General features: G+C 43.2%; 1 long non-coding RNA gene across 1 annotated transcript in view; it reads right to left on the bottom strand.

Moving 5' to 3' along the window:
• Positions 1 to 7350: 7350 nt before the first annotated feature.
• The window catches only part of LOC143647785 (uncharacterized), a 56675-nt gene continuing 37074 nt past the window's right edge, over positions 7351 to 26951 (bottom strand). Inside the window, exons 2-3 of the long non-coding RNA XR_013158184.1 lie at positions 10350 to 10642; positions 7351 to 9174 (exon numbers count right to left, since the gene is read on the bottom strand). This is a non-coding gene — a long non-coding RNA (uncharacterized LOC143647785). The remainder of the gene's footprint in view (positions 9175 to 10349; positions 10643 to 26951) is intronic.

The raw sequence follows: 26951 nt of genomic DNA, 5'->3' as shown, positions 1-26951 counted from the left end.
CTTACTTCTGTCACCTTACTATATATGTAATCTTTAACAATTTTTTAAAAACCCTTCTAAACTTCAATTCACTTATCTGTCAACTATAAATGCAGATACCTACCTTGCAAAGTTATTATTTGGTTTTAGGGATGACTGATGTCTTTACAAAGTGCTTGACTCATAGCATGTGCTCAGTGACTGGTGTGACTTATTAGTGTTCCTTGTATCCATAGTTCAGATTCCCCTGCAAATTTACTCCATCATTCAATCAATCTTCACTCGTCTCTATCTTCATTCCCTCCCTCTCCACTGCCTTGTTTCTCTTGGGTTATGAACAAATCGTGTCTCTCTCTCTCCCCTAAAATCCTTTATAAGGAAACTCAAATTACACTTTGATCCTCATGTTTGCGGAAGAGAGAATCTCCACACGGGAAGGGACAGCTGGACCAGGAGGTTCCACCTTTTGTTTTCTGGTTTTTGTCCTTCCTTTGGGACAATAACCAGCCTCCAAGACCTGGGCTGCTCCTCTGGGGAAAAGCACCCCCGGTTACCACCTGTCTTTATTCTGGGGGGCCCTGACTAATTCTTCTGCCTCCTGAAGCGCGCAGGGAAGATGTACTGAAAAGCAGTAACAGCGAAGCAAGGTGGTACTTAAATAATAGAGGTAAAGTGTGGTAGATTGGATTACGCATCCCCTCAAAAACATGTTCTGAATCTTAACCTACATTCTTCTGGGTGTGAGCCCACTTGTAAATAGGACTCTGAAGAGCTATTCTTTGTGAAAATAGGTCTTCTAAGATCCTATTTAATTTTGGTCAAGATGCATCAGGGACTTCCCTGGCAATATGGGATAGAAATTCTGGGATGAGCTAGGACCTGGCATCAAGGGATTGAGAAAACCTTCTCGACCAAAAGAGGGAAGAGAGAAATGAGACAAAATAAAGTTTCAGTGGCTGGGAGATTTCAAACAGAGTCGAGAGGTTATCCTGGAGGTTATTCTTATGTATTATATAGATATTCCTTTTTAGTTTATGGTGTTTTTGAGTGGCCTGAAACCGTAAAGCTGTGCTCCAAAAGCCTTGATTCTTGAAGATGATTGTATAAAGATGTAGCTTTTGCAGTGTAACTGTGTGATTGTGAAAACCTTGTGTCTGATGCTCCTTTTATCTACGGTATGGACAGATGAGTAAAAAATACAGATAAGAAATAAACAAATGATGGGGGAACAAAGGTTAAAAGAAATTGAGTAGATTGAAATATTAGTGGTCAATGAAAGGCAGAGGGCATGTGTGAGTTTTTTTATTTTTCATTTTTTTGCTGGAGAGATGTAAATGTTCAAAAAATGATCATGGTGATGAATGCCCAACTATGTGACAAAATTGTGAGCCATTTATTGTCCACCGTCTACAGAATATTTGTATGTCAAGAATGTTTGTTTGTTTGTTGTTTACAATTAAGAAAAAGATGAATCAGGGTGGGCCTTGATCTATATTATTAGAGGCCTTAAAAAAAAAGCCAGAAGTCACAGATGAATAAATGTGGCATATCCACATGATGGCATATTACGCAGCAGTAAGATGAAACAAGGTCCTGAAGCTTATGACAACGTGGATAAACCTTGAGGACATAATGCTGAGTGAAATAAGCCAGATGCAAAAGAACAGATATTGTATGATTTCACTAGTATGACTCTGGTACAGGTAATCTTAAAGGCTACACTGTAGAATATAGCAGACCTAGAGGTACGCAAAAGCTAGAGATGGGGAAAGGCTACCCACTGAGGTTGAACCTAAAGGCAAGGAAACAGATAGAAGTAATGGTAACCAATTAGTGGGGTTATAAGCAACATTGCCATATTGAAGGAGAATATGACTGAAAGGGATGTATAGCGCCATGTATCCCACTGATTAAATCTACAATTATAAATAAATTTTTGCATGAACTATTTCAAAGGTTCTATAGTAGGCAAAGAGTCAAGAGTAGAGGGTTATAGGGGGAAAACTAAAAATACATGCTTTGGCCAATAGTTAACAGGAAGACATCAACAGTACCACAGCATTACCACGGCAACTAATTGGGGGGTGGGGGACAAGTGATAAGTTTTGATTTGATAGTTGGTGACACTGTGTTTGCCAGTTTTTTGCCCTTATGGACAAATGAAAATTGTCTAAAATTGAGAGTACTGCTGATTGTTCAACCAGTGAGGACACTGTAAGACATAGTTTATTTTGGACATTATCCATGATGCCCAACAGACAGAGGGAACCAAAGGGTACAATGAGTGAGAAGCAGAATGGTGAACTGTTACGCATTTATGTGATGGAATGTGGTGTGGCTACAAAAAGAAGGACATCGAGAGGCACACAAGGAACTGAATAATCCTTGGGGCCAATGGGTTGTACAAAATAAGCCAGAAACAAAAGAACATATATGCTAAGGTCTCTCTCAGAAAATGCTTATATGAAAATGGGAGCTTAGACTGTAAACCTCATAGCAGCCACACTTAGTCTTAGATTCTGAGATACTGAGCTATGTGTCTATCAGCTGGTAAACACCCTGGAACATTGGGTGACTCTGCGACACCTAGGACCCAGAAATGGAGTGCTGCAGCCCTGAAAGTTAGCATAGCTATGTACAATCACAGTTAAAGTAACCGAAGAAAAGATCAGGCCTCAATTAGAGCTCAAAACGAAACCAATCCGGCTGGGTCTGAGGTGAGTTAGATCACAGGGTAAAAGATGAACGTGTATGCTCTCTAGACCTTTGCCTGATGCATGAGACCAAAGGCAGAGAGATTTATTATGTCTAGAACATAATAAATTTTCTGTAACACAAAATCGAGATCAGCCTGTCTGGATGGCTCATTTAAACAACCCAGACTCCTGGAGTCCAGAATAAGAGGCCCTATAATTCTGTGTGGCTTCATGTGATAACAGGCCATGGTGGGCTGATAATTGAAAAGTACTGATCGAGTTCCTTGCAGGTCCAAAGGGAAAATACATTCATATACAGAACTATTAAACTTTCCCATCTGGGAAACCCCAGGTACCTTGTCAACCTCTGCTTTTCAGGACTTATCTAGTCCAGGGACCCATCTGGAGGTTGTAGTTTCTGGAAAGTTACCCTAGTGCATAGAACCTTTGCAGACTCTTATATAATGCCATAGGTATCTTTAGTATTGGCAGGAATGTTTTAGGTTGGGGTTTGGCAAATTATGGTAGGTAGCAATGTCTAACTGAAGCTTGCATAAGAGCAAAATCCAGTGTAGCCTCTCAGCTCTCTTAGAACTCTCTCAGCCACTGATACCTTATTTGTTACACTTTCTTTCCTCCTTTTGGTTAGGATGGCATTGTTGATCCCACGGTGCCAGGGCCAGGCTCATCCCTGGGAGTCATCTCCCACACAGCCAGGGAGATTTCACCCCTAGATGTCATGTCCCATGTAGTAGGCCTAAGAGTTGCTTCCAGGAAATTTATCTTGTTGCTCAGATGGGCCTTTCTCTTTGTCTGGGACCAACTCTGCAAGGAAAATCATTGCCCTTCCCTCTACATAGGACATGACATTCAGGAGTGAAAATATTCCTGATAATGTGATATTTTAGCATCGTGGGATTGGCACCATTTTTCAGACCAAAAGGGGGAAGAGAAATGTTATAAAATAAGGAATCATGGGCCTCCTCAAATGGAATCAACAGGCTATTCTGGAGGCTACTCTTATGCAAGCTTCAGTCAGAGAGTGTTCATTGCCATCGTTTGCTAAATCCCAACCAGTCACTCCTGTTGACTCTTTAAGAACACCTGGGGCTTGAACTGAGACTTTATAAAGGTTTCATGCACTAGGTTTGTTTTCCTGGAACCTATAATTCCTGGAGGGTTCCTAAGTATGATAAATACTGAAAGCCAGAGGGATCAGCCTCTCCAGGATTATTAATTAATTATATCCCCCTATCCTTTAGTGTTGACACCCTTTCTCAACATGAAATAGTCATTTCTCAACATGAAATAGATCTTTTCACTTAACATGAAAGATCCCTATAGATTGCGAGAAGGATCAAAGGAGAAGGAGGAGATACAACAGTGAAAATAGTATTTAAGAAACAAGTATGACTGTTGAATCACTATATTAATATCCCATCTAGCCTCCAGTTTTTGGAGCAGCTAGAAGGAAAAATCTGAGATGGTAGAAGAGTAGCCCATGGCAAACTCTGAAATCTGTTCTGTAACTACATATTGAAGTGTGCTTTGAAAAGTATTGCTTTTTTCTTTCCTTCCTTTGTATATATGTTATATTTTATGATTAAAAAATGTTTTACAATGAAAAAAAAAAAGCCAGAAGTCAGACACAGAAGAAAACCAGGCCATCGCCATGGGACAGGAGGCAGAGATGCAAAGCAAGGAACTCCAAGAACTGGGCAAGCCAGCACCCAAGCACTACAGCCCTTGGAGAGAAAGCATGGCCTTGTCTACACTTAACTTGGGACTTCTGTGCTCCAAATACCATGGCCCGATAAATTCTTATTGTTCAGGTCAACACATTGAATGGTAGTTATCAGAACAGCCTGGCACGCCAAGTCAGAAAGCGTCCTGATCTGAAGAAAGGTTTGGGTTTGCAGATCAAAAGGACTCACTGAGTCCCAGCTTGGACAATTCAAAAAGAAAATATGTTTAGCTATATACTTATGCCATGACTGAGTTTCAAAAATAGAAAAATCTTACAAGATTCTACACAAAATGAACTAGGAATTAACAAAGGAAAAGGAAATAAATTGCATCAGAGTAGTTACCTGTCACCCTAGAATCTAGGGTACAGTAGAATAAAGCTGCAGATATTGAGAGAAAGGACAGTGACCTAAGAATCTTTGTACCCAGGCAAGATAGCACTCACCCACTGGATAAAAGTTAAAGGTATCAAGAAGTGCTCTAGTTCTTTCCCCACTTCCAGGTCCTCAGAGGTGGCCTCTTCTCCACATGCAATTGCGAGCTCCGAGGTCCTCACTGGGCTGTGGAAGCTCAGGATGGTTCTGCGGGAGCAGCCGCTGCCACCCTCGCACTCCCCACAGCTAGGCCAAAACCGTGGTAGCAGGCGGCATCAAAGAAAATGTTAAAGGCATCTGCAGAAGGGGTGCAAATGTAGTTCGATTCCCAGTCCATGCACTTCCCCAAAAACAAACAAATAAGCAAAAACAAACAAAAATTCAACAAATGGTGCGGCAATAACAGGATACTCACATGGAAAAATAATGAAATGTGACCCTGCCATAGAGCATTAAAAAAAATATATCTGCAGACACATTGGGAAGAAGAGGAGTACCGGCAGGAGGTCCATCTTTGAGGAAACAGGCTGAAGAGGATCCCCATCTGGATGGGGCTATTCCGACCCCTGCAGTTTCTGGAAATGGGGTGTGTTCTAGTTTGCTAGCTGCCGGAATGCAATATACCAGAAACAGAATGGCTTTTAAAAAGGGGAATTTAATAAGTTGCTAGTTTACAGTTCTAAGGCCAAGAAAATGTCCCAGTGAAAGCAAGTCTATAGAAATGTCCCATCTAAGGCATCCAGGGAAAGATATCTTGGTTTAAGAAGGCCGATGAAGTTCAGGGTCTCTCTCTCATGTGGAAGGGCACATGGCGAACACAGTCAGAGTTCCTCTCTCAGCTGGAACGGTATGTGGTGATCACTGCGTCATCTGCTAGCTTCTTCTCCTGGCTTCCTGTTTCATGAGGCTCCTCAGGAAGCATTTTCCTTCTTCATCTCCAAAGGTCGTGGGCTGGTGGACTCTGCTTCTCGTGGCTATCTCGTTCTGCTTTGCTCTCTCTGAATCTCCTTCATTTTCCAAAAAGGTTCCTCTTTTATAGGACTTCAGAAACTAATCAAGACCCAAGTCTTGGGTCAGCCCAGAACTAACCCACCCCAAGTCCAAAGTCATCTCGATGACCCAGATTGACATGCGCCTGACATGCGCAGTAGCTTAGACTTTAACCTACAAGTCACCTATTCCTCATTCCACCATTTTCTTACACACGTTCTGTGACTAAACATGCAATCAATCTATCATGCTCAATAGTTAAATCACCTCTAATTTTGGGGCCACTGTGTTCATTATCCTAAATCCCCCCATCTTTTTTTCTAATAAAACTATCAGAATTACTGCAGTTTGGGGAGACAGATTTTGGCCAATAGGCCATCTGCTTCCTACCACTAGTAGTCAGCTCTTTCTCTTTAAAACCTTGGTGTCTCAGGAATTGGTTATTGATCATGTCATGCAAAAGAATCCATGGTCTTTGTCGGGTAACATTGGTGTGTTAAACCAATATTCAAAGAAAATTACAGACTTGAAAGCCTTCATTTTTAAAGAAGACTGAAATTAAAGGAACTAAGAACTCATCTTAAGAAATTAAAAATAAGCAACAAAATAATCCAGTAGAGGAATTCATAAAGATAAAAGCCAAAATTAATGAAATAACCAAAAATATAGTGGAAAGAATAAATAAGTCCCATACCTAATTGTTAAAAAGATCAAGAGCTCTCCAATCCCCACCCTAAAAGTGATATTAGGGACATAGGAGAGATCAAATACAAACAATTTTAGAAATTAGAAAGGAGACAGTAAAGATACAAAAGAGAGAAAAGTAATTATATCACGATATTACATACAATTGTATGGCCACCAACTTGAAATTCTATAGAAAACTGGTGAATTCCCGGAAAAAGATAAACTGACACCAAAAGAAACGGAGAATTTAAATAGATTTGTTACTGTGGAAGAGAATGGAGAAGTGAAAGTAATGTAGGAGTACAAGGACAAGAATATCCTGCAAAAATCAATAACAAGTATCTACTAAAATAAGCAAATAAAACCGTCAAGCCCTTTCCATTAAATTAAGCACAAAAAAGGGATGCTCTCCATTATCATTATTATTAAATGTTGTTTTAAATGGACTAATACATTATTACCAGAAAATGAAATTATAACAACAAATTTTAGCAGCAGAAAAAATGATCTCTACCTGCAGACTATTTCAACTCTTCCGATTTAGTAACTTTTCAGGGTCTTAAGACTCATTTTAAATATTACCCTTACTCCACTCTTCATCTTTTGTCTCCTATCCTTCTTTCCCTTCCTTTAATTTCCTCATCAGTCTTTGTGATAACCTCAAGTCCTTTTCAGCCGCAGTGAGTCCGTGGCTGAACCTGCGGCGCTGCCTGGCACATATGGGTTCAGTTCCCCCTTCCCCTCCCTCCAGGAGTATAAAGTTCTGAGGGCGCTGACTCGACCAGAAAGGCGTGGAGGACAGAGGCAGGCGATGAGGCTGGAGGAGGCGCACCCGCCTCCCCAGCGCAGACCGGGCCGGGTCGTGGGGTTGCACCGCCCTCTCTCCGCAGCCTTAGCCCCGGCCCCTTCTCCCAGGGCAGAGGGGTGCGCTGGACTGACCCCGCCCAGCTCCGAGCGGACCTCAAGGAAGTTCACAGCTCGCCCACTAGAGGGCACTGGCGCGCTTCCCGGGAGAGTCCACCCGGGACGGGGGGCGGTCAATCAGCTCACCGGAGTCCCGCATTCACTTCGACTGCACTTCGAGGGCCGTGCTGGCCATGCAGGGGGAGGAGGCCGGCGCTGCCGTGGGTGGTTCGCAGACCCTAAAGCCCGGTCGGGGTGGGGGAGGAAGCTAAGTCCGGGCAGAGCCAGCCTGGATTCTCCAGCTTCAGGGAATTCAGCTACCAGATAAAGTTGCCGCCCTTACCCTACCGGCTGCGAGCGGAGGAGGGGGGTCGCGGCGTTGTAGACCAGCAGAGGTGCGCGGAGCGTGCACGTGCAGGGCGGCGAAGAGATCAAAACTCCCTTCACCCAGTGCCCCTAAAGCTGTACCACGCCTGCACCCCAGCATTGGAATCACTCCATTCATTACACAAGCTCGCTGTCCAAACGCACGTGTTAGCCACGTGCTCCCCAAGGCCAACTCGTTACTCCTTTGGGATTTAGTGACACCTTAGCACTGGTTAGTTTTGTGCTGAGGTGAGACTGGGAAGGGGGGATCTTCTGGCTATAGGTCATGGGAATATTATTACCTCAAGAACCACAATAATAGCCATTTTTATTGACTTACTCCTTGTCAGGCACTGTGCCGAGGAACTTTGTCCGATTATTGTGTCTTTTAATAAAACAGCATTCTGAGGTAGGCGCCATTGTTATTTTTAAGATCCCATTTTACAAAAAGGCTCGGAGAAGATAAATTACCTGCTCAGAGCTGCACAGCATATAGAGATGTCAGTCAGCATAGAACGAGGATATTTCACCCTCCTGGCTCCACGGTGGAAGCTTGGGGTGGCCTGCTGCCCCACCCTGGCTGGTTGGGGACATGAACAGCCTTTGCAGAAGGTACCTCTCTAAACTGAGACCGGGAAGCATCCAGTATTACTCAGTGGGCACAGCATATATGAAAAACTAGCCCTTTTCTATTACAGCTTGAGACTGGGAAAAAGGATGAGTCGGTCTAGTAGGGGAAGGGCTGAGAGGAGGGCAGGCTTGGAGATAGTGGCAGAATGGCAGGCAGCTCGGAAGGGTCCCCAGGAACGCTTTGCTGTCACCCCTCCGCTTCAGGCGCTTCCACGTGGCTGGGTGGTGGCTGGGTTGAGCCTGCTCAGAGAGCCAGCCCGGTTCCCAGTTTGGATTTGTCTGAAGTTTTCTCATGATTAGTGTGAGGATGCACATTACTGACAAGATTAACATACAAGTGGTGGTGTGCCCTTGTCAGTGCATCACATCAGATGGTACCTGATGGTACATGTCGCTTCTTGTGGCCACTTGAGTTGCGCTGGATCACTTGGTTAAGGTGATGACTGCTGGAGTCTCTGTGCAGTGTTACTAGGTTTCCCGTTGTAACTGATACCCATCTTGGGGGAGAGTCTTGGAGACTTTGCAATATTCTCTTTCCCCACAAACTTAGCCCCACCTGACCCCCACTTCTCGGTGTCCTTCCTCAGTCTGCCTTTGGGACATTCTACGCACTGTCACTGACACTCTGGCCCTTGAGTCACGATCTTCCTGTCACTGCCTGTCCTGCCATTTGCCTGAGTGAAGTCGGGCCCTTACCCGGAGACCTCACACAGCCATTCGTCCAGGCTCTCAATGCTCTATTTTCAGTGACACTCTCCTCCGTCCCACCTTCAGCCACACACTGCCGGAACCAGGTCCTGGGACTGCGGGTGCACATGACAGGAAGTCAGACTTAAACTGAGGGAATTCCTCCAGAGAGGGAGGGAATCAATTTTTTTTAATTAAAAATTTTTTTAATCATAACAACATACAAACATGAACATTCTTACCATATGATCATTCCATTCTTGGCATATAAAGAATAACTCACAATATCATCATAGACTTGCATATGCATCACCACGATCACCTCTCAGAACATTTGCATCAATCCAGAAAAAGAAATAAAAAGAAAAAAGAGAAAAATCGTACATACCTTACCCCCTCCCCCTCACCGATCACCAGCATTTCAATCTACTAAATTTATTTTAACATTTGTTCCCCGTATTATTTATTTATTTTTAATCCATATGTTTTACACATCTGTTGACAAGGTAGATAAAAGGAGCATCAGACACAAGGTTTTCAAAATCACACAGTCACACTGTGAAAGCTATATCATTACACAATCATCTTCAAGAAACATGGCTACTGGATCACAGCTCTACATTTTCAGGCAGTTCCCTCCAGCCTCTCCATAACACCTTAACTAATCAGGTGATATCTGTATTTAATGCATAAAACTAACCTCCAGGATAACCTCTCAACTCTGGAATCTCTCAGCCACTGACACTTTATTTTGTCTCATTTCACTCTTCCCCCTTTTGGTTGAGAAGAGTTTCTCAATCCCTTGATTCTGAGTTCCAGCTCATTCTAGGATTTTTGTCCCACATTGCCAGGAAGGTTTACACCCCTGGGATTCATGTCCCATGTAGAGACGGGGAGGGCAGTGAGTTTGCTTGTCGTGTTAGTTGAGAGAGAGAGGCCACATCTGAGCAACAGAAGAGGTTCTCTGGGGGTGACTCTTAGGCCTAATTTTAAGTAGGCTTAGCCTATCCTTTGCGGGGTTAAGTTTCATACGAACAAACCCCAAGAATGAGGGCTCGGCCTATTGCTTTTGTTGTCTCCACTGCTTGTGAGAATATCAGGAATTCTCCACATGGGGAAGTTCAATTTTCCCCCTTTCTTGCCATTCCCCCCAAGGGGACTTTGCAAGTACTTTTTAAATTCACTGTTCAAATCACTCTGGGATTTATTGGGGGAGGGAATCTGTCGAGTCATGTAACCAAAGCGCCTAGGATACATCTGGCTTCAGATGTGGCTGGATCCTAGCACTCACATGATGCAGTGAGAAGGCTGTCTCTCTGTCCACCCCTCTGCTTTCCTTGTGCTGGCTCCCTTCTTGAGTAGCCACCTTCTTTGTGGAGGTTCACAGCAGGCTTACGTTCGATGAGTCCAGTGGAGATGTTCCTCCTCCCAACAATTCTAAAAAAACTGAGTCTCACCACATAGTCTTGGGACATGTGCCCATCTGTGGACCGATCAAGGTGGCTAAGAGGTTTCCATGAGCTGATTGGCCAAGCTCGGACACTGACAGACTCACCTGGAGCTGGACCATCAGAGCCATAGGGTCTGAAAGGAAAATGTGGGTTCTATAACCAAAGGAAAGGGAAACCGAAGCAAAAAATGGCAAATCGAAATCAGGAACAATCTCACCTTTGAAGTGATAATTATATCATCTCTTTCTCTCGTCACACAACCCCCGTCCTTCTAGCTCCCTCATTCTCTCCTGCCCACCATCCACTGAAAGTCACTGTATCAGTATCTCTATCATACTGGCCCCTACTTCCATTCCCCCTTAATGCCTTTCACGACGTACCAGGCATCGATGCCCACATGCATTCACGATTTCTTGTCACCTGGAGCCCACTGCTCAACTCTTCCTCTTTCATCTAACCTTAGACATTTCCCTCTCCTTCTGCCCTGGTTGGCTCTTCCCTGTTAGCTATTTCTCTGTTGAATTTCCACATCCTTCAACCTCTGCAAATTACAATCCTTACCATCTTCCTGTGAATAACCAAGCCTTAGACCTGAACTACTTCAAGTTCTTAACCCTTTTTAACAACCTACAAATATCTCCATCTCTACAATCATCCTCTCCTCCCTCCATCCAATCTCAGACAAAGAGAACAGATCTTTTGGAGGCCATCTGGAGCTCTGGAAGAATCTGGAACTGGATTCAAATCCTAGAGCCAGGACTTACTAGTTACGTGACCAAACTTTTTTTTTCCTTTAATCTTTCTGAGCATCAATTAACATATCAGTATTTGAAGAGAAGTACTAATTGTGAAGGGAATTGATAATCAATATCAAGGTATGGAAAGTTCCTGGTACAGACTCTGCCATAGAATGTTCAATAAATAATAGCTATTATAATTATTCTTAGTATTAGTTCCTGTTCTCTCCAAAAATTTCATGCATTGCCTTTTCTCACTCTTGTACTTTCAAACTCTCCCTCCCAACTGTTTTTTTCTCATCTTGTAAACAAGGTCAAGTCTCTTCCATCTGGAAGAAAAGAAAAGAAAAGAAAAGAAAAGGAAAAAACTACATAAAGAAATCCACCAGCTCCCTCAAGTACCTTCATGAAAGGAGAACTTTTACTGAAGTGAATTCTTGGCTTAACCAATGCCTGGTTCTTATTTCATCAGTTCTAGAAAATACTCAGCCAGTATCTCTATAAATATTGCCCCTGCTCCATTCTCTCTCTACCCTCCTTCTGGAACTCCAATTAAACGTATATTGGATTTTTCACTGTATCTTCTGTCTCATTTATGTTATTTTCTGTGTTTTCTACCTTTTTGCCTCTGTGGGCTTCATTCTGGATAGTTTCTTATAACATCTTCGTCTCCACTGATTATCTGTTACTAACATTTCTATTGAGTTTTTAATGGATTACTGTACTTTTTCAGTTCTACAATGTTCTATAATATCTAATGATTCTTTCTAAAACTTAAAATGCTGCATTTAAGATTTTCATATCCTTAAATAAAAGTTCAGTTTAGCTTTTATCTCCATGAACACAGTCCCTCCAGCTCTAAGAGTCTACCTAAAAGCCCATGCTCACCTCTCAGTGGTTCTGTAGGTTAGCAGATACCCCAAGGGCAAAGGCGTCCGCAGGGCAGGGTAGGAGGTGATATCTGCACATCCCCAGGAGACTGTGGAGTGCCAGTCTCTCACCTCCACTCGCCAAAGGGGCTTGGCCTCTAAGCTGCCTTTTCCTTGTGGGTGATCACTTCTCAGGTAAGAGGCCAAGGTTCCCCAGTTGAAGCTCTTACCCTCCCCCTGTTCTACCTATTAATTCCTCTCCTTCTGCTGGGGCTTCATTGTTATTAAGAAGGTGGTTCTAAGTCTCCTAACTTTTGTAGTTATCTTCAGGGGATGGTGGAGCATCCCTTAGTCTGCCCGCTGCTGGAAGCAGATGTCAGGAACTCCTTGGTTCCACTTCTGTCCTAGCTTAATTTAGATCCTTTTATTCACCCACAATTGCACTTTACATGCAATAACAAAGGGACGTTACAATACACAGAGAAATTTACAACTAGCCATTAGGCATGGCTTCTTTGTGAGCCCACAAGCCTGGCCCATACCCCTGGGCCCATGGTGAAGTCATCCTCCTTTCCTGAGGATGCTTCCAGAACCACAGGCATTCAGCTGGGATGCAGGCTGGCTCTCCTGTGTTGTGATCTAATATGTTCGATCCCAAGGCTTAGATAACTAAGTGAACAAGTTCTTCTGTGACATGAGTGGATCTATCTGATGTGAGCTACCTGAAAAAGAGGTCTGAGTTAACATTAACTCAAACATGATGCCTTCTCCATGAAGCCCTCTCTGATTCATCTAAAATAGTCACACTGTCTCCCTGCCTGGTCTCAGGGAGCTCTTAATCAGTACCTGGCATGTAGCCCATGCCACACTTTATCTTGTATAATTGAGATTTTATGTATACATCATGTCTTCTCTTTTGTAGTAGCAGTTGTACTTATTTGTTTTATTTTGTTTACCTCTGTTGAACAGGCTTGAATTATTCATAATCCTCAGTTTATGCCATATTATTATCAACTTGGTCTGCACAAAGCCGTTTTCTTGTTTTTGTTACTTACCTGTTCTCTTCTATCCCTATTCCTTACTCTCATTCCCTCCCCCCACAGATAAATAGTTTACTATGCCAGTGGGCCTCTTTATTTGAATGTATTCTTGCAAAATGTGTATTGTTGATTTATGTGCACATTTTTAGAATTTATGTGAAAGGCACAATGTAAAAAATCTTTATTCTGTTTTCTCCTTTCCTTCCTCAAATACTTTGGTTTTTAACAACCACGGATGGTTTTTAACATTGTCATGTTGCTATGTGACATCAAATCCAAGACATCGACCATTACATAATAGCCCATACTGTGCATCTGCTACATTTTACTGCTCCACCCTCCAGCACTGAACAGTCAGGCGCCTTCAGTTCCTTGCCATTATAGAAAAAGGCTGTGAGGAAAATCTTTTTTTGTTGTATAGTATAACATATATATAAAGCAAAGAAATAAAAGGCAATAGTTTTCAAAGCACTCTTCAACAAGTGATTATAGGATAGAACCCAGAGTTTGTCATGGGCTACCATACAGTCCTCTCATGTTTCCTTCTAGCTGCTCCAAAATATAGGAGGCTAGAGGGCTTATCACAATTGACTTTTTTTTTGTTCTTTTTTATGAAAAAGAACATACATACGAAAAGGCTATAAATTTCAAAGTACAGCACCACAATTAATTGTGGAACATATTTCAGAGTTTGACATGGGTTACAATTTCACAATTTTAGGTTTTTACTTCTAGCTGCTCTAAAATACTGGAGACTAAAAGAGATATCAATTTAATGATTCAGCACTCATACTCATTTGTTAAATCCTATCTTCTCTGTATAACTCCACCATCACCTTTGATCTTTCCATCCCTCTCTTTAGGGGTGTCTAGGCTATGGTGATTCTAAATTTTTCATATTGGAAGGGTCTGTCACTAATATGGGGTTGGGAGATGGAACTATCTGATGTTCTGGAGAGGCTGGACTAGGTGTCAGGACTTATCTGGACCTGGGACCCATCTGGAGGTTGTAGGTTTCTGGAAAGTTACTCTAGTGCATGAAACCCTTGTGAAATCTTATATATTGCCATAGGTGTTCTTTAGGATTGGCTGGAATGGTCCTGGTTGTTGGTTGGCAAGTTGTATTAGCTAGGGTTTTCTAGAGAACAGAATCAACAGGGAACACTCGAAAATATAAAATTTATAAAAGTGTCTCACATGACCGTGGGAACGCAGAGTCCAAAATCCGCCGGGCAAGCTGTGAAGCCAATTCCAATGGAGGGTCTGGATGAACGCCACAGGAGAGGTTCACCAGCCTAAGCAGGAAGAGAGCCTGTCTCTTCTGAATCCTCCTTAAGAGGCTTCCAGTGATTAGATTAAGCATCACTCATTGCAGAAGACACTCCCCTTGGCTGATTACAAATGGAATCGGCTGTAGATGCAGCTGACGTGATCATGATTTAATTCAATGAAATGTCCTCATTGCAACAGACAGGCCAGCACTTGCCCAACCAGACAAACAGGTGCCACCACTTGGCCAAGCTGACACATGAACCTGACCATGACACAGGTTATGATAGGTAGCAAGGTCTAACTGAAGCTTGTATAAGAGCAACCTCCAGAGTAGCTCTTGACTCTATTTGAACTCTCTCTGCCACTGATACTTTATTAGTTACACTTGTTTTCCCCACTTTGGTCAGGATGGAATTGTTGATCCCATGGTGTCAGGTCTGTATTCATCCCTGGGAGTCATCTCCCCTGTCTCCAGGGAGACTTTCACCCCTGGATGTCATGTCCCACGTAGTGGGGAGGGCAATGATTTCACTTGCAGAGTTGGACTTAGAGAGACTTAGGGCACATCTGAACAACAACAGAGGTCCTCCAAAATTAACTCTTAGGCATGCCTATAGGTAGTCTAAGCTTCTCTGCTATCTACATAAGCTTCACAAGAGTAAGCCTCATGATCAAGGGCATGGTTTATTGATTTGTGTTCTAGTTTGCTAGCTGCCAGAATGCAACACACCAGACATGGATTGGCTTTTAATAAAAGGGGATTTATTTTGTTAGTTCTTCAGAGGAAAGGCAGCTAACTTTCCACTGAGGTTCTTTTTACGTGGGAAGGCACAGGATGGTCTCTGCTGGCCTTCTCTCCAGGCCCCTGGGTTTCAACAACTCTCCCCAGGGTGACTTCTTTCTGCATCTCCAAAGGCCTGGGCTGAGCTGTGAGTGCTGAGAAGAGGGATGCCAAGCTGCTTAGGCTGTGCTACATTGCTGTCTCTCATTTAAGCACCAGCCAATTAAGTCAAACATCGTTCACTGCAGCAGGCACGCCTCCTAGCCAACTGCAGATGTAAATCAGCAACAGATGAGGTTCACATACCATTGGCTCATGTCCACAGTAACAAAACTAGGTATGCTCACCTGGCCAAGTTGACAACTGAATCTAACCACCACATGCCCACCCCTTGTCAACTTGGCAACTACAAACATCACCTTAAACAGGTGCAAAAAATTCTCTTCTTGCTGTAGACCTGTGAATCTCAAAACAAGTCCGGTGCCAATATGCAAAGGAGGATATTCACAGGATACATATTTTCATTTCCATAGGGAGAAATTGGAAGAAACACAGATGTAAAACCTGCAGGGCAAGCACCGTGGGATTTCAAAGTCTGAAAGTCATTTATCCTTCGGCTTTAGAAAGTGGCAGTCCCACCCCTTCCAAGGGCCTATGCAGTGGCCTGTCTCTTTCCAAATCAACCTCAGGGAACATCAAGGAGACCACCTCTTGGCTCCACTCTCTCCAGGCATCAGGGCCACCCCTGGACTCTCTGCCATTTCTGGGCACATGCTCAACCCCTCCATGTGGTGGCAGCCAGGCTCTCCCAGTCCGCCAAGGAGTGTGCTACACTTTTTCCAAGGCCTGAGGCTGCACAACTCTTCCACTGCAATAAGAGGGGAGACTCATCCTTGCCCTTCAGGGTAAACTCACTCTCTCCATGTATATGTGTGGGTCCACTCTCCTGGCCGAGGTTTCTTGGCTTCAGACACGAGCTTCCATGGTTCTCACTCTGCAAACTCCAGTTTTTCCCCTTTTGTGTCCTCCTTTGTCAAGATTGGCAGTGATTCCATTTACACCAACAGTCTCTTCAAGCACTTTAGGACTTCTCCATCATTCTCTTCACAGTTCCTCCAAAATCTTCCCCTTAGCCATCCAAAAAACCATTCTAACATATCTGGTATTTGCAAACAACAGCAGCACCCCACTCCTGGTACCAAAATCTGTTCTAGTTTGCTAACTGCTGGAATGCAATATACCAGAAATGGAATGGCTTTTAACAAGGGGAATTTAATGAGTTGCTAGTTTACAGTTCTAGGGCTAAGAAAATGTCCCAATTAAAACAAGTCTATAGAAATGTCCAATCTAAGGCATCCATCCAGGGAAAGATACCTTGGTTCAAGAAGGCCGATGAAGTTCAGGGCTTCTCTCTCAAGTTGAGAAGGCACATGGCGAATACAGCGTCGTCATCTGCTAGTTTTCTCTCCTGGCTTCTGGTTTCATGAAGCTCCCTGGGAGGTATATTCCTTCTTCATCTCCAAAGGTTGCTGGCTCGTGGACTGTCTGCATCTCATGGATATATCATTCTGCTCTCTCTGAATCTCCCATTCTCCAAAATGTTTCCTCTTTTATAGGACTCCAATAAACCAATCAAGACCCACTCAAATGGGTGGAGACATGTCGTCCCCAATCCAGTTTAACAACCATTCTTAACTAAATCACATCATCCAGGGAGATGATCTCATTACAGTTTCAAACATACAGTATTGAATAGAGATTATTCTACCTTTATGAAATGGGATTTATATTAAAACATGGCTTTTCTTAGGGGGCATACTTCCTTTCAAACCAGCACAATTTGGGTGTCCCTAAGGTTTGACACAGTACCAGGGGATTCCCTGATGGTAAGGTTTAATAGTTCCATATTCTTTCTCCTCTCCCTCAGGGGACTTGCCAATATTTTTTGATTATCTACTTAATATACTCTAGGATGTTTCCAGGCATTACATAATCTATACAGTGTTAAAGGACCTCTTTCTTATTCTGTGCTCCCTGTGTTCCCATTGTTCAAATGAGCTATACAGATAGGTTGAATTAGATTATGCACTACAGAGAATTTCAGTTCCAGACCAAATAAACCTTTCTTCCATTGGTCTCAAAGAACATGTGTGGTCCTAAAATATAGACACTGTCTTCCTTACCCCTATGTTCTGAATAACTTTCACTCCAACCTGTTCAGCTTTGTTTTTATCTTTAAATATCAGGTTATATATACAAAACAGCCTCTCAAAATCCAAAAGTAATAATCATCACTGCAGACTTGATGTGTCTGTTCTAAAAGCTTATAACTCTAGGCCCTTGTTTTCTTATAAGCATTTTCTAAAGGTGACCATACTATTGTTGTTCTTTTGTTTCTGGCTTATTTTGTCTTTGAGGAACATCCTAATACATGTTCCTTTATGGACCTGTGTCAGAATTTCCCTAGGCTATATATCCAGGAGCAGGATCGCTCAGTCATAGGTGTGCATATGTGGGACAATATTAGACCAGGTAGGACCTGGCTCCTCTCCAGAATGGCTGCATTTGTCTTCCCTTCATCGATGACACCACAGACTTCTCTATCACCCAGTCACATCCGACCCGTAGCATTGGCCAGCTTTCTAATGTTTTCCAGCCTACTAGGTGCAAAATTATATCACATGGAGATTTAACTTTCTCTGATTGTCAGTGATGTTAAGCATCCTGCCATATGCGTGTTCGCTTCCTGGGTCTCTCTTTTGCCATTTGCGTGTACAGTTCTCTACTGAGGCTGCTGGACTTTTCCATATTGATCTGCGGGAGTTCTTCGTATCGTCTGGAGTGGTTTTTATACCTTGTCAGTTTTGGAAATTGCAAATGTTTTCTCCAATTCCATCAGTTCCTCGTAACTTTCCCATAACGTCCTTTGTAGAGCAGGACTCCCTCATTTTATGAATTTTATCAAATTCATTAAATAAATTGATAATTTTCCCATATGACTTGAGATTTTGAAGTTTTAAGAAGTCCTTTCACTTCCTAGGACTTGATACACTTTCCTCCGATTTCTTCTGCCAACTACGTTTATCTTTCTCATTTAGCTCCTAACCCGGTTGAGAGCCCACCTAGTGGCGTTAGGGAGAGGTCCATTTTTATGTTCTCCATAGAGGGAGTTCGTTTTCTCAGCACCGTCTACTAAACAATCCATCCTGATCGCCTTTGACGTGGTGTCCAGTTATCCAGTTTTTCAACTTTAAAGTCTTGTAATCGCTAAAGACAGCCTTTAATGTTTATTAATGAAGGGTCTTGGGTCAGCCCAGAACTAACCCACCCCAAGTCCAAAGTCAAGATCCAGCCAAGACTGGATCTAACCAAAGTGGGCCCACCTGACATGCGCAGTAGCTTAGACTTTAACCTACAGGTCCCCTATACCCCATTCTGCCATTTTCTTACACACGTTCTGTGACTAAGCATGTAATCAATCTGTGCAAGCTGAATAATCAGATCACCTCTAATTCCATCATCCGGGGCCACTGTGCTCATTACCCTAAACCCTGCCCATCTTTTCTCTAATAAAACAATCAGAATTACTGCAGTTCAGGGAGACAGATTTTGGGCCACTAGGCCATCTGCTCTCCTATTAAGTGCCTCATAATAAACTCTTTCTCTCTTTGAAACCCTGGTGTCTCAGGAATTGGTTATTGAGTGCATCGGGCAAGAGAATCCATGGCCTTTTTCTGGTAACAATTTCTTAGGCAGAGGAAGGGGGTTGAGACGCTGAGCAGCCAAACAGAATAACTGTTTCCACTGAGCCATACGGAGGCTGAGCTATTTGGGGTAAAATAAGAGCTTAAGATTTGTGCACAGTCAGAGTTCAGAGATATCTGATACTCTGGGGGTCCCTGACAAAAGTCATTATAAAAAGGCACAGTCCTGCACCAAAAAGGATATTTCCTCTAAAGGATGAAGGAAACTTATTGCTACAGGCCATCTTCATCTTCAAAGCCAGAGGGTTCAAGTGACCTAGCAGTCTCAGAAAAACTTGGTGGTCAATCCTCAACCTGACCGCAACCCAGCAGGGATATGCTTTGGGAAAGATCCAGGCAAAGGACCTAAGAGAGTGGTCTCATAGAACAGCAGAGCACTGCAGAGCTCAAAGGATCCTCCCGTGGGACGCCTCTCTACTGCAGAAAGGGCTGTTTCCACACCCCTGGTATAAGCATCGTTCCCTGGGGTGTAATGGCAGAGATCTGGAACCCAGCTAGAGCAAGGCCCCTCCTAGCTGTCAAGGCCATTATCTGTGGAGCCCCAGCACCAGAGACCCAGTTCAGGCAGCAGCACGAATGGTCCCCATGGTGAGGCCACTTTACAGTCAAGAGAGGCCAAGACAGCCATGGCCCAGTCAACGGCAGCTTCCCTGGGGGCTGCAGAGGGCAGAAGCAAGCAGCACGGGCAGTGATGGCTGCCCCTGACCAGTCGCATGTTGAAGGAATAGTCACCGAAACTGATTCTTGGGTAGATGAGAATCCAAAACCTCCCTCAATGCGTGAACTGAAGGGAAACTCTGCAAGATCCTAAGACCCTAGGTGAACAGGTGGGGCTCGGAGACATTCAAATGTGGATGCTCATGCTAATGAGACTCAAGTTATAGTCCCACGCTGGTGAAACCTGGCGTACAGGGAGTGTGGTCATAATAATAAACAGAATTACATGACCTGTACCATTCACATTATTAGCTAAACTGTCTGGGCAGAAAAGAGGAGTGAGTAAAAGCACAGGACTCCAAAGGATGAAAAGTGGTGTTGTTGACGTGCCTTCCCCTGCCCCCTTGCAGCACTTAGCTGAGATGTGGGCCCATCTGTTCACCCATTGCTGAGCCATCATTATGTTCTTGGCAGTACAGAGGGGCAGATGTTTTTCATGAAGTGTCTTGGCCTCTCCTCCTCAGTGCTGATGGACCTGCTCTGCTGGCACCATGGAAACTCCTTGTCTTACTAAGGAGCAGAGGTGGTGGCAGTAAGTCCCATGGAAGAGATGGAAAAAGTGGTCACCTACTTATTTTCATTCTTGCTCTGTTCTTCTCTGACAGCAGATGGCAATAGTGGCCTGGGGGGACCTTCAGGGGCTGGTCCTTTTACAGAATTGGGATTCTTGCTGCTGAACATCAGAGATGTGGTGAACCAGGTGTGGCAGCTTTTGATGCTTGCTTGTCCCTTGATCAGCTCCTGGCTGCTGCAGCACTGGATGCTGGTACACCCCACCCACTAGAGACCCCAAGCCTCCTCACCACCTGCTCTGGCACCTGGGCTTAGGGTCTGCCATGCTGGCGCTGTCTGCAGTCTCTACAGCCTCTGGCACCATCACTGCTACTCCTGGAAGGGAATCCAGGCGCCAGGGACACTATGTCCCATGGGCCTGAGTGGTAGAAAGCTTGAGAAGCTCAGTGCAGAGGCCACACTGCAGGGTTTCAGGCTCAGAGCTGTCATTCTGTCCCCACCAGTACCTTCTGTGGCCCCATCATCACCAACATTTTGAGGATGCCCAGAGGTGAGCACATGACTGAATCTTGAGATCCACAGTTTGGCTTCATATCCATGAGCCTTGTTCTTGCTTTCCAGGAGGGGTTTCCCTCCAGGGATGGCTTCACGGCCTGTCAGTTTGTCTATCTCACTGTGTAGGTGTGTGTCCTGGCCTCTCTAGGAGGTCAGGAGTGAAGACGGAGTCTTCCTTGGGGGTTCCAAACAATGCACTTTATCTGAGATGGAGAGGGAACTAAGAGCTGGTCTGTGGGGAGTGGGAACCAGGACCAGTCTTTCCCATCCTCACTGGTGCAGCTACCAGGAACAAAGGGAGTCTGTCGGGATGAGTGAGGGACTGGGCTCTGCCTGGAGATCATTGTGCATGTCTACATTTGTGGTATTTGAAGGCTGTACATAAAGGATCACATCCTTTTTTTTTTCCTTTCCCCCAAAGAAATTTGGAATCTTTATTTTGTCTCCAGGCTCTGGGCAGATGGGGAAAAAAAAACCAAGATTCAGTTTAATACAAGGCAGCAATGTAAACAATACCTTTAGGCATTATCCAGTCTCTGAGTAAAAAAGCTCCATCTCCCACATCTCCCAGCCTTCTGTCCACTTGCTCACACTGCCTTTCCCCCTCTTCAGAGCTGTGTGGTGTCCCTGGTTCCTGGAGTCTTTGGGGGCTTTATCCTTTGTCCTTAGTCCTGGTCACTAAATGCATTACTGAAGCCAGCCGTAAGTGTGATTTGGTCTCTTTCAGCCTGGCCAGGGCTCCCCAACTAATTCAGCCACCCTTGGAGTTTTCTTTATTTTAATTTTTTTTTTGAGAAATCTTCATACACATATAGTCCATACATGGTATACAATCAATGGCTCACAATATCATCACGTAGTTGTGTATTCATCACCATGATCATTTTTTAGAACATTTGCATCACTCCAGAAAAAGAAATAAAAAGAAAAAACTCACACATCCCATACCCTGTACTCCTTCCTCTCATTGAGCACTAGTATTTCAGTCTACGTTTATTTCACCCCTTATTCCCCCATCATTTATTTATTCTTTATCCATTTTTTTACTCATCTGTCCATACCCTGCATAAAAGGAGTATCAGACACAAGGTTTTCACAATCTCACAGTGACATTGTAAAAGTTATCTCTTTGTATAATCATCTTCAAGAATCAAGGCTACTGGAACACAGCTCTACAGTTTCATGTACTTCCCTCCACCCACTACAATACACCGTAAACTAAGAAGGTATATCTATATAATGCATAAGAATTACCTCCAGAATAATCTCTCAACTCCGTTAGAAATCTCTCAGCCACTGACACATTGTTTTGTCTCATTTCTCTCTTCCTCCTTTTTGGTCAAGAAGTCTTTCTCAATCCCTTGATGCTGGGTCCCCATGTTGCCATGGAGATTTACACCCCTGGGAATCATGTCCCATGTAGGAGGGAGGGCAGTGCGATCACCTGCTGATCTGGCTTAGAGAGGAGGCCACCTCTGAGCAACAAAAGAGGTTCTCTGGGGGTGACTCTTAGGCCTAATTATAAGTAAGCCTAGCCTATCCTTTGCAGAAATAAGTTTCATAGGGGCAAATTCCAAGATTGAGGGCTCAGCCTATTAATTTTGTTGTTCCCACTGCTTGTAAGAGTATCAGAAACTCTACAAATGGGAAGGTTGAATATTTCCTCCTTTCTCCCCAGTCCCCCAAAGGGACTTTGCAAATTCTTCTTTATTCACTGCCCAAATCACTCTGGGATTTATCAGGGCATCACACTAACCTGGACAAGCCAACAAAGTCTCACACCCTATTCAAGATTCCATGTACTTATGGTGTTCAACTAAACTGACCATACAAGTTAAATTAGGTGATGCTACACAAAATACAAATTTTCACCAAACAAACGTCTCTTCCTTTAGTCTCACACAGAGGTTGAAGCTTTAAAATATGGGCCATATCATCCTTTACCTTGTATTCTGATTTTCCTTAGTCCTAGCCAGATCAGCTTCATTCATATCTCTACTCAAAGTCTGATCACTTTTTCACCTTTTTAAACAGTTCCTATATGGGGTACTGCTGACTTTCATAGCTTCAGAGCTCTAACTCTGAGTCTCAGGTGTCATATACATACACAAAATTTCTGGGAACGACCAGGTTATAAACAAAAAGCTCAGTATCTCAGAATTTAGAAGTTAACACTTACATCTCCTGAATATATGTGACTGCTGTAAAGGAGCACGTCCTTTTAGTCCATTCCTATGGACTTGCCACAGGGTAGGTCTCAATCCTTTTACTGGAGTCCCTTAAAAGGGCATAAAAGCCACAGAGAAGCTAAGAAATGCAATTAAGTGAAGCTCACAGAGAAAAACCCTGGAGAAGCTAAGAAAAGACCCACAGAAGCTCAGAGAGGAAGTCACTGCAGCCAGAAGCTGAAAACAATGAACCCCAGGAGAGGAGGACCAGCAGGCGCTGGGCATGTGACAGAGGTGTCCCAGATGCTGGCAGCCTGTCTTCAGAGTCCAGGATCATCTTGCTACTGTCTTGAGTTGGACATTTTCACAGCCTAAAAACCGTAAATTGTAAGTTAACAAATCCCTATTGTAAAAGCCAACCCATTTTTGGTACATTGCAATTTGTCAGTTCTAGCAAACGAAAACAACATTTCTCTTAGCCATTTGTGAAGACACCTGCTGCTAAGGGGTCAAAACCCAAAACTGATTGTAGTCAGGTTTGCCTCCTGGGATGTGGATGTGAGGTGGGCTGGGTTCTTCTCTCTACTGATCTGGAGAAAGAGTCTGCATGGAGAGAAAAAGTCAAGCAACACTCCTGGACACGAGGTTGCTGAAATAATTTTTCCTTGTTCTTTAATTTTTTTGGGGGGGTGGGGTGGGGTGCATAGTCTGGGAATTGAACCTGGGTTTTCCGCATGGAAGGCAAGCATTCTACCACTGAACCACTCATACACCCTGTTCTTTAATTTTTAATGTAAAGTTTTTATTGTAGTACAATATACATACAGAAAAGTACTCAAATCACATCTACAGCTCAGTGATTTTTTCCCCATAATCACTTGTTTAACCAGCCTCCAATCAAGAAGCAGAATTTTACCAGATCCCAGCCACCCCCTCATGTTTCCCCCAGTCTCTACCCCTCTGCTAACCACTTTCCTAAGGTTCAAACTCCTTAGGCCAGTTTTGCCAGTTTGGGGACTTTATATAAATAGAACCATACAATATTACTGAAGGACGTTTAAGAACAGAGACATCTGATACCCAAGATCGAAAGTCTTGCTTTGGAATGACATAATACCCAGTCATCATTCCCACACACTTAATAAAGTCTGCAGCACAAATAAATGCCTTTTGTAAGTGTTTTTGTTTTGCTTTGTCTTCCAGAGGGTGGGTGAGGAAATCAATGAAGAGGAGCTGAATTTCACCTCTGGGTCAGCTCAGAAACAGGCAAAGGGAGATGCTGCAGTGAGAGCTGTTTGCTTAGCTCCGAGCCCCTGGGGGGGCGGAAATCCCCAGTCCCCAGGAAGGTTCAGAAAACTTGGATAGTGCGTTGGACTTCCCCAGAGTGTGGGAGAGAGGTCTGAGTCAACTTCATATAAATTTCAAATGATACGGTGGCCTCCACTGACATCTGGGTTACAAACTAGATAAGCATAACATTTAATTAGAGAAGATACAAAGAACTAGTTGTCCCTATAGACATACGGTCTATCCCCATTTCACATTAACTGGCTAGTAATTCCTGCATGATTCAAACTTGCATGAGTCAAATCACTTGGGCTGAATCAAGCCAAGCACTCCACTTGCCTTTTTCCAGACAAGTTAAATCCCAATAGATATTGAAAGGGGCCAGAGCATAAAGGCCTTCTGGTAAAGATGGTTGTCATCAGCCACCTATTCAGAAATGTTGCTACAAGAGGCAGAAGTGCTACAGGAAGCATGGAGAGAGTATCCGGCACCATTCTGGGCAGGGGAAAGATGAAATCTTAAAGGAAAAGTGGAGCCTTCTTTGCTCCCAGCAGCAGTAGCAGCTGAAACCACAAGAGCACTCAGCTGAGTCTCCCAAAAGATTAGGCAGCTAACTCGAGCAGTGGGGCAGGACCTACCCTTCCAACAGAGAGCAGGAGGAGGTTCTCAATCTGCTTGCCCATGAGAATCACCAGGGAAGGTTTCAAAACTGTGACCGTCCAAGCCCAACCCAAGACCAATTAAATAAGAATTACAGGGGTCAGATCCAAAGATTTGTGTTATTCTAAAAAGCACCCCAATGATTCTAATAGGCAGCCTTGAAAAGCACTGGGTTGTATACAAGATCTAAATCTGATTTACGTTCAGGAACCCATTCCCAATTAGCAAATACAACTCGGCACCTGCTGGCTGATGCCTAAAATTCCTTTAGTAGTGGATAAGGCTAAGGATTTTCCTTCTTCAGCTGAAGGCTAATGACTGATTGGGATATCATATGACCAAAACTTGTCTATTGAAAATTAGTCTATCAGTCAATAAGTGAAATGATAATTATCAAGTACCGTCTCCTTTTGAAGAGAGGGAGGTCTCAGAGAGCAGACAGATGATGAGGGACAGCTGGTTTGGGAGATGGGGAAACGGAGAGAGATAGGCACACAGGGACTCATGGCCACTCTTTGGTGAAGTTGGGGAGAGGGGATGGGTGATAAAGGTCAGTTCTATTTGCCTTGAGTTACCCTATGGACAAAAATAGGAGGTGAGAGTGGAAGAATTTATGGCCAAGACATCTGTGCACTTGCCTGGCTTATTGGAACATAGCCACTCAGACATATGGTTCCCATCAACCATATTTTTGCAAAGATTCTTGAATTCCCCCTCCCCCTCCTTTTTTAGCTGCACTGACTTCATTACAATGGAACGTCACTGACACGGGTATAATCGAGGCATGACCAGTGCCTTACCCAAGGAAGAGCTCCTTCTGTGGCTGGTTTCTGCACCAGTAGAAATACATAGAAAATGATCAGGTAGGTAGATAGGTGACAGATAGATAGATAGTAGATAGACAGACACACAGACAGGCAGACATGTAAGTAAACATATATAAAATGTTTATGTATGCATATATAGAAACATAAAAATGACAGGAAAGATCCACGACAAACTCATGATACTGAGACCCCTATAGAGAGAGGGAAGTAAATATTAAATAATTATACACATAAATATACATTTATAAATAAATACTTTGATGACTGATGGCTGAGAAGACTGCTTATATAAAGTCCACATTGGGTTTTTTGGGGGGTGTGTGGGGTGGTATGAAGCATGATTCCTAGGCTTTTAAAAATTTTGTCATTAGAAAAGTTGTAGGATTATAGAAAAAGCCTGCAGAAAATACAGTTCCCATACACCCCTCATACACACTCATTTTCCCAATTATTAATACTTTGCATGAATGTGGTACCTTTGTTATAATTCATCAAAAATATTATTAGAATTATACTATTAAGTATATTTATACCGGGGTTCATTGTTTGTTTTGTACAGACCTATGGGTTTTTAAAAAATTGTTTCAGTAACATATATGCAACCTAAAATTTCCCCCTTTTAACTATATTCAAATTCAGTGCATTCACAATGTCGAGCTACCATCTCCACCCTCCATTACCAAAACATTTCCTTACCCAAAAGAGATACCCCTCATTCTCTACCCCCACCCAATCCCTAGTAACCTATATTCTAATTCCTGACTGTGAGTTTGCTTATTCTAATTATATCATATCAGTGAGATCAGACAATATTTGTCCTTTTGTCTGATTTATTTAATTCAACATGATGTCTTCAAGGCTCATCCATGTTGTTGCATGTTTCAGAACTTCATTTCTTTTTACAAACCTCCATTGTGTAAATTAGTTCATTCATTCACCTGTTGATGGACGCTTGGGTTGCTTCCATCTTTTGACAATTGTGAATAATGCTGTTATGGACAGTGTGCAAATACCTGTTTCAGTCCCTGCTTTCAATTCTTTCGGGAATATAACTAGAAATTTGAATGCCAGGTCATATCATAATTCTATATTTAACTTTCTAATGAACCAACAAATTGTTTTCCACCACAGCGGCACTGTTTTACATCCCCACTGTTTTCTGTTTGCTAAAGCTGCCAGAATGCAAAATATCAGAAATGGATTGGCTTTTATAAAGGGGATTTATTAGGTTACAAATTTATATTTTGAAGGC

Source organism: Tamandua tetradactyla, chromosome 10, assembly GCF_023851605.1.
Source record: "Tamandua tetradactyla isolate mTamTet1 chromosome 10, mTamTet1.pri, whole genome shotgun sequence".
In the NCBI taxonomy this organism is placed as follows: Eukaryota; Metazoa; Chordata; class Mammalia; order Pilosa; family Myrmecophagidae; genus Tamandua; species Tamandua tetradactyla.
The sequence above is the reverse complement of the archived record's forward strand: the minus strand, read 5'-3'. Positions and strand labels throughout refer to the sequence as shown.